Here is an 8,379-nt window from a genome sequence, read left to right on the forward strand (position 1 = left end):
TTCAAATGAATGACTTTGACCCACTTTCAAGGTCACAGGGGTCAAATATATTAAAATATATAAACGACGTCTTCTCAATAAGCAACAGTTGGGGCAATAAAATTCATAATATTGGCAATCTACTAAACTAAACGCAGTAAACGACCTTGAAGTATGAAGCGTGTCACCGCCAACTAGTCACTACATGAAGTGTAATTTTTACATGTTGGTGCAAACGAACCCAGCAGGAGCAAGGCGTGGATTCCCAGACAACCCTTTCCAGCTCAACTGGATTCTCTGTAATGTCTAATTAAAGTAAACATATTTGGTATAGTGTTTAAATGTAGATGAAGACAACGACATTGCGTCTGTATTTATAGAACGGGAATATGATATTAACATATGCATACATTCAGTGACTGATTGTTGGATCTATAATATTGTTAGTCTTGTTGATCCAGAAATGATGAGGTATTTCGACATGAAAACCTAAGTTTAAAAAATACTGTAAATCCCCCGCCCAAACAACAGACCAATGGGACTCGTGATATTCGTTTTGCTTTATTAAATGAATAATACTGTAAGGTTTCAAATTCAATACCCATTACAGACCTGTCCTTAACGAAACAATATCAGCATTCTTTATTAGCTATAGAAACAATTTTCCCTATAAAATACTAAATATACTAAATGTTAGATATTGTGGAGATTTTTAGTAAATCCAAGTAAGTAACGTCGTGTCCCCAAATGAGAACAAGATGAACAATGAAGCTACGAGACACAATAAAAGCATGATGCAGTGATCATGCAAGCGGTTCCCAAAACTGGCGATAGATTTTCGAGTTTGGCAATTGTTTTGGCGATAGAAAATAACTGATTAATTTCTGAAATAATTTGTAAATGAGCGAGCATCCTTTCGTTTATGTGAACTGATGTATATAGAAGTGAAGAATTTTTCAATCCCCAATGCTTCAAACTTGTTGTTAAGCAGGTATTACATTATCTTTTCTTTGGAACAGTAACATTTTTCAATTCTTCGATATTAGCTATAGAATAATAACAAAAGGTCCAATGGACCTGCACTTCCCACCTGGTATTCCATGTTCATCAAATATACAATTAATATTGATCACTACACCATTGGCATTCAAAGCAGGCACATCCAATCAATTCCAACAAATTTCCACAACATTTAATCAATTTTAACCAATTTCCACAACACCCAGGTCAATTTTAACCAATTTCCACAACATCCAATCAATTTCAACCAATTTCCACAACATCGAATCAGTTTTAACTAATTTTCACAACATCCAATCAATTTTAACCAATTTCCACAACATCCAATCAATTTAAACCAATTTTCACAAAAGAGCCAGATCGAGAAGTTCGCTGCATCACGAAAAACCATGGTTGTTTTGGGCTGATAACAATGGCTATAGTCCACCAACAAATGACTGCCATTTCCCTCATGGTATGAAGTGTTATTAGATACAAGCTTGTCTCTCACAATTCTGTACTTAATGACTAGATCAGGTTAAAATTTACTGATAATGCCGTAGAAGCAAAATACACCTTTGTCACATTCAACCACATTATGGGCTATTTCCTGTATAATTTCAGTTAAATAAAAGTCTCCCTTAGAAAATATTCGCTGGGTAGATCGCTTGTCATGAGACAAAGACAAGGAAATCCTAATCTTTGCTTTATCCTGCATTCGAGAAGATAAGGTATACTAAGTTTTTATGTATGGTTGTTTTAGACGTCCAAACCAAATTATTATACGTAAGACGAAATGGTAAGTATGCTCGTTTTCGGGTTGACAGTTTTTTCGTCGAGTTTGGTGGTAAGATTTTCCAACTGAGATTGTACCTACAGAAACAAACTGCTCCTCTCTTGTCTGCCTTTATTTTGTTTTCCTGTGATGCTTAATTTATGGCAGAGCTTATCAAAATGAGTCACAAAGACCTTCCGAAGTCTATTTTCACTTTCAGAAAACGGGAAATTTATTTGGCGATGCTCATCTTATATACCCACAAAATTGGAAATCAAGGGGACTAGACACTTTTCTGCATCGCCCGTTTACCTCGATCTTTCTCTGCAACGAAGCCAACAAGGAAAGTTCTACAACAATCTGTATGATAAACGTGTTGGTGTCAATTTCCTAATTGTAAATTTTCCATCTCTTGATAACAATATCCAGCGTCCCAAAACTTCGATATTTAAAGGTGAGTTTCCTGTATCACGATTTTCATACAATATGTTGGCGACTTACAAATAAACTCAAAATACTGAGACACAAACTAATCAAGGTTGTGGGGTATTGTAAGGTTGTTACAAGGCTATAATTGGAAATATTCTACATATACTTTCTTGATATAAGCGTTGTTGTCGTTAATGCACTCATCGATGTCTTTAAGACAATGTGAGTGTATTTTTCAATTTCAGTTTGACTGTTTGATGAATTTGCTGTACTCGTCTTATCCTCAGTATTCAGCATAGTGTATGTCGATGTTGATTGAGATATTGCAATATGAAGTGATTCGTTCGGTGGTTTCACTACACAGATATTCACCTTTCACAATAGGATGCTTATCTCCAGTAATAGGTTGTTTGGAGGTCAAACTCGTGAAGGCTACTGCATCCTTATGTGTTGGTGTAGGATCAACTAAGTCATTTCCAACAATCGATGCATCATCCGTGACATTATCGGACAGTTGGCTTATTAGTTTCGTTATAGAAGATAAAGATTCCTTGTTAATACTTGTTACGTCATTATATTGTCTAACTGTCTTATGTGTAGACTTACGCACTCCAACTGTGTATCTGGTGCAACATAATCTCTGAGTTCACTTATGTTATTAAACTGCATGTAATCGGCGATATTTGAGTCAGGACCTGTTATTGAAACATTCGGCCTTCCATGTTCTACAGTTTTCCAACTATATGGTAATAATGTACGTGTATAGAGCTTTGAAGGCTTTCTCGTAGCTTGTGTGGTTCAATGACATACTCACTATCTTCATGCCTTCCTGTACTCAGAGTCAATTCACGATTGATTGGAGACTTTGAAGTTGTGGAAGGCTGTCAGGTATCATTTATACTTTGTCCGGTGTGGATTTTTTCTGTTATATTTGTCATATTGACTCGATGAAGCTGTTGTATGTAATATAGTTAATCCTTGTTGACTTGCTATTAGGGAGTTCTCACAACGGTTGGGTCATGTTGAAAACTTTCTTGCATCATTGGCTTTGCATTAGCCCTTGGAATATTAACTGGCTGTATGTTGAAGGTCCAAGCTGGTGTTCTCTGTCCATATATCATATTAGCACATGTGGTATCGCCACTAACATAACTCGAGGCATCCAGAAGTCTAGCTGACGTGTCCTTCCATTCCTGAATTTTAACGTGTTTGAAACTCGTGAGTATGCCTGGGATTCCCTTGGTATATACCTTGTTAGTATTCGGCAACCTCACATTACATACTATGATTTAACTTACATATCGGGTGTCGTCGATGAAGCAGAAGACTATATTGTATGTCATTCATATTACGGCTACTTTTATCAACGTTGATTTGTCTACATGTATCAATTAGTATTTTTATATACTAAACAAAAAAAGAAAGTCAACACTACTTTATTCTGTGATTAATTAATTAACCCCTTCATAAATCCTTACCAATCATGTACGAATAAAGTAATTGATCAATTCTCATAAAACTGCAGTCATGGTTCATTCGACTGTAAAGGACGTTGGGGTCAATTTCAAAGGTAACGCCATTAGTAACGGGTATGGCCACCGTTAACCGTCGCATGGCACTCGTAAACCGGCGGATAATTCGAGAAGAGATGTTCCATTCAGCGATCAAGGATTGGGCAACTCCTGCAAGTTTGACGGCTGATTTTGACGTTCTCTCACGCGTCGCCCAAGAACGTCCCAGACATGCTCAATCGGTGACAAATCAGATGATTTAGATGGCCAATCTAACACCTGTACGTTATTCTGCTGCAAGAAAGTTCTGCTGACGCGACTGGTGTGCGCTGGTTCGTTATCCTGTTGAAAAATGGCCAACGCAATGGCGTCTATAGAATGGCAGAACCACTGGTCTTAAAATTTCGTCCCGATATCGAATGCCGGTTAAATTGCCATTTAACACAACAAGTCTAGTACGAGTCCCCCCACAAATACCACCCCAAACCATTACACTTCCGCCGCCCAAGCGGTCCCTTTCTGCGACGCAGCAGATCGCAAAACGCTCCCCTCGTCGCCTCCACACTCTGCGCTTTCCGTCACCATGTTGCAGACAAAACCTGGACTCATCTGAAAACAGAACATTGTTCCATTGTCGTAAGGCCCAACGACGGTGAACACGGGTCCAGTTACGCCGATTATTACGGTGACGTCGCAACAACTTGGATCCAGTGTTGGGACGCCACGCTTTCAATTGGTAGGCCCTCAACCTGTTGCGGATTGTTTGGGGAGACACTATTGCGGTTACGAATCGATTGCGCAAGTGTATCAATCGTATATGACGGTCATCCCTGGCGGTCGTTTTACGGGGTCGGCCGCTTCGGGGACGATCGGATGTTGACCCAGTTTGGTTTAAACGACTTACCCACTGGCAAATTGTCTTAACACTGCAACTAAAATGCCGTGCAACTCGACGGCGAGACTCCCCAGCCTGGATCATGCCTACAGCCCTTTCTCTCTGTACTTGTGACAGCCGGGGCATAATGATAAAGTTGATAGATAGCAAGATTCGGTGATTTCTAAGTCCTAAGGGTCTAAGGAACAGTTGTCAGTTTGAATGTTTATGAAATTCAAGCGAAGACACAAGTTAGTCGCAGAAAACCTCGTACAGCTCTTTCGCTAATATAGACTTTCACGCTTGAATGATTTTGGTAACCCCCTAGGATTTTGTAATGTAAAACATGATCATTTTCTAATATTGCACAAACGTCATTTTGTTTTCACTCATTTACAGGTATTCGCAAAGGAAACATGTTAACCTTTCTATTTTTGTTGAGTATATATACATACCTAAACATTGAAATTCAACAAGGGGTATGGTCATCACAGACTGGCAGGAGTACACAGTATGATGTAACAAGGGACAGGTAAAACAAAGAAAATGAGTGCCCTCTCCCCTACCCACCCGGGCCTGTTACTAATTATGAACCATGATGGTGTGAACTCTGCAAAAACTCTCAAATTAGTCAGATGAAGCATTTAGCCTCCAGGACAGGGAATCAGAGTAGGATGAAGGTTCCCGATTTGCCCATGTTTTTGTATCACAAAGAATGGTATTGTTTGAGGAGGACAATGGTATAATAAGTGTAGTCATTTCCATACCAACCATATATTTCACCGGAGTTGATTTACCTGTGTTTTTACCCGTTTGGTCTGTTACTATATATACTATACTAGATACTATAAATGATGTCTGTTAAATGGCTTCTTATTAGGTAACAGAATAACACAATACAGAGTCAAATAGCCTGTTATACACCCAATAACATGTCGTGATACACGTTACATATAATTTTACATTATTGTCTGATATAGAATACACCCAATAACATGTGATACACGTTACATATAATTTTACAATATTGTCTGATATAGAATACACCCAATAACATGTGATACACGTTACATATAATTCTACAATATTGTCTGATATAGAATACACCCAATAACATGTCGTGATACACGTTACATATAATTTTACATTATTGTCTGATATAGAATACACTCAATAACATGTGATACACGTTACATATAATTTTACAATATTGTCTGATATAGAATACACCCAATAACATGTGATACACGTTACATATAATTTTACATTATTGTCTGATATAGAATACACCCAATAACATGTCGTGATACACGTTACATATAATTTTACAATATTGTCTGATATAGAATACACTCAATAACATGTGATACACGTTACATATAATTTTACAATATTGTCTGATATAGAATACACCCAATAACATGTGATACACGTTACATATAATTTTACATTATTGTCTGATATAGAATACACCCAATAACATGTCGTGATACACGTTACATATAATTTTACAATATTGTCTGATATAGAATACACCCAATAACATGTGATACACGTTACATATAATTTTACAATATTGTCTGATATAGAATACACCCAATAACATGTGATACACGTTACATATAATTTTACATTATTGTCTGATATAGAATACACTCAATAACATGTCGTGATACACGTTACATATAATTTTACAATATTGTCTGATATAGAATACACCCAATAACATGTCGTGATACACGTTACATATAATTTTACATTATTGTCTGATATAGAATACACCCAATAACATGTGATACACGTTACATATAATTTTACAATATTGTCTGATATAGAATACACCCAATAACATGTCGTGATACACGTTACATATAATTTTACAATATTGTCTGATATAGAATACACCCAATAACATGTGATACACGTTACATATAATTTTACAATATTGTCTGATATAGAATACACCCAATAACATGTGATACACGTTACATATAATTTTACAATATTGTCTGATATAGAATACACCCAATAACATGTCGTGATACACGTTACATATAATTTTACATTATTTTTATACACATAAAATGTATATGACTCAAAAAAGCTTCAACCTGTATAGTGCATTTTTTGCTGATACATCTCTTAAGTACCGAGAATGAAGTTTTTCGGTTCGGTTCCAGCCTTGGACTTAAGCCAGGGTATGAAATCAATGTAAGGGTTATTAATTTAATTCACCCAATACAGACCAATACGAGATTCTGGATACGAAGACATAATGATTAACTTCGAATGATATGGACTCCTGGGCGGCGTTAAGCGCCTACTCTTATTATCGATAACCGCAGGAGGATCTTTTACGTGCGAGATTAGACAGTCGTTACACTAGCCGCCATTTAAAGTCCCGTCTGCCGAACTACTGTTAGATTTTATAGTTTGCCTGACTGCTTGATAGAGCGAACGTCGTTGGTAATCCAGAGGGATACGAGCAAGTTTGAGCCAATCACGGAGCTTGTAACAAAGCGCGTGCGGTTTCCGCGAATGTCAACAAGAAGTCGTGGACAAACAAGAATGATATCTACATCGCAAAAGCCAGCTCTAAGCTTAAATATGACAATTCATGGTGTGCTATAGCGCCGACATATCTCAGATAACTTCATTGAACTGATCTTACCCAATATAATAATATAATTGATCTTAAACATCTCTATTTGTGTCTTGTCATTCGTAATTATGTGCGCCATATTCCAATCGTTGATTAGTCAAGCATTCAAATAACATCAGCATTATAATTGACTAAATGTTCATAGTAATGAAATGTACATGTAATTGTTTTGAAATGCCGCCAGCGCGCGCGAAATGAGCTCTTGCTGTTACAGTTTGGAGTGAAAATGTGTGAGCTGCGCATGTGTGGTTATTCACTTTCACCTGTCGCTCTGCACCTGGCCGGCACAGCGTCTACTTCATTCTCCCCCTGGTGAGTACTATACAACGATCGTTTTATATTCAGTGTTATTTTACCTATCTTTGATCTTTTGTACGTTATAACAGTAATGGTACATTCTGTCTATATTGCAGACTCCAATTCACTGTATTGATCCCTGAATTAAAGAGCGGAAAACAGACCTGGATTTTATTAGCCCACCATCTATTCCGACAGGCAGCCATATTGGATTTTGGAAGTAAGAGTTTGTTACTGCTATTTCTTGGAAAGTACTGGATGGATCTTTCTCAAATTTCATATGCAGTTTCCCCTTGGTCCCTAGTTGTGCATTGTACATTTTTTGGACTGATTCGAATTCAAGATGGCAGACAGGTGGCCATCTTGGATTTTGAATGTAAAAGTTTGTTACTGCTATTTCTTGGAAAGTACTGGATGGATCTTTCTCAAATTTCATATGCAGGTTCCCTTTGGTTCCAAGTTGTGCACTATACCTTTTTGGACTGATCCGAAATCAAGATGGCTGACAGGCAGCAATCTTGGATTTTGAGAGTAAAATCTTGTTACTGCTATATCTGAGGAAGTACTGGATGGATCCTTCTGATATTTCATAGATTGGTTTCCCTTGGTCCCTAGTTGTGCATTGTACCTTTTTTGGACTGATTTGAAATCAAGGTGGCCCACAGGCAGCCATCTTGGATGTCGACAGTAATACAGCACAAGCATATTGTCCATTATCCACCTGTAACTGACTGCTATCTAATAATACTTTGGGATCTTTTTCAAATGATATTTGCTAATAGGTGCTTAATAAAAATATCTTGTGCCATCATTGAGTACATTCAATGAAGACTAGTTCATGAACACTTACAAC

This window comes from Ylistrum balloti, unplaced genomic scaffold, assembly GCF_031769215.1.
Source record: "Ylistrum balloti isolate Yb309-2 unplaced genomic scaffold, AGI_CSIRO_Ybal_v1 Utg369724, whole genome shotgun sequence".
Lineage (NCBI taxonomy): Eukaryota > Metazoa > Mollusca > Bivalvia > Pectinida > Pectinidae > Ylistrum > Ylistrum balloti.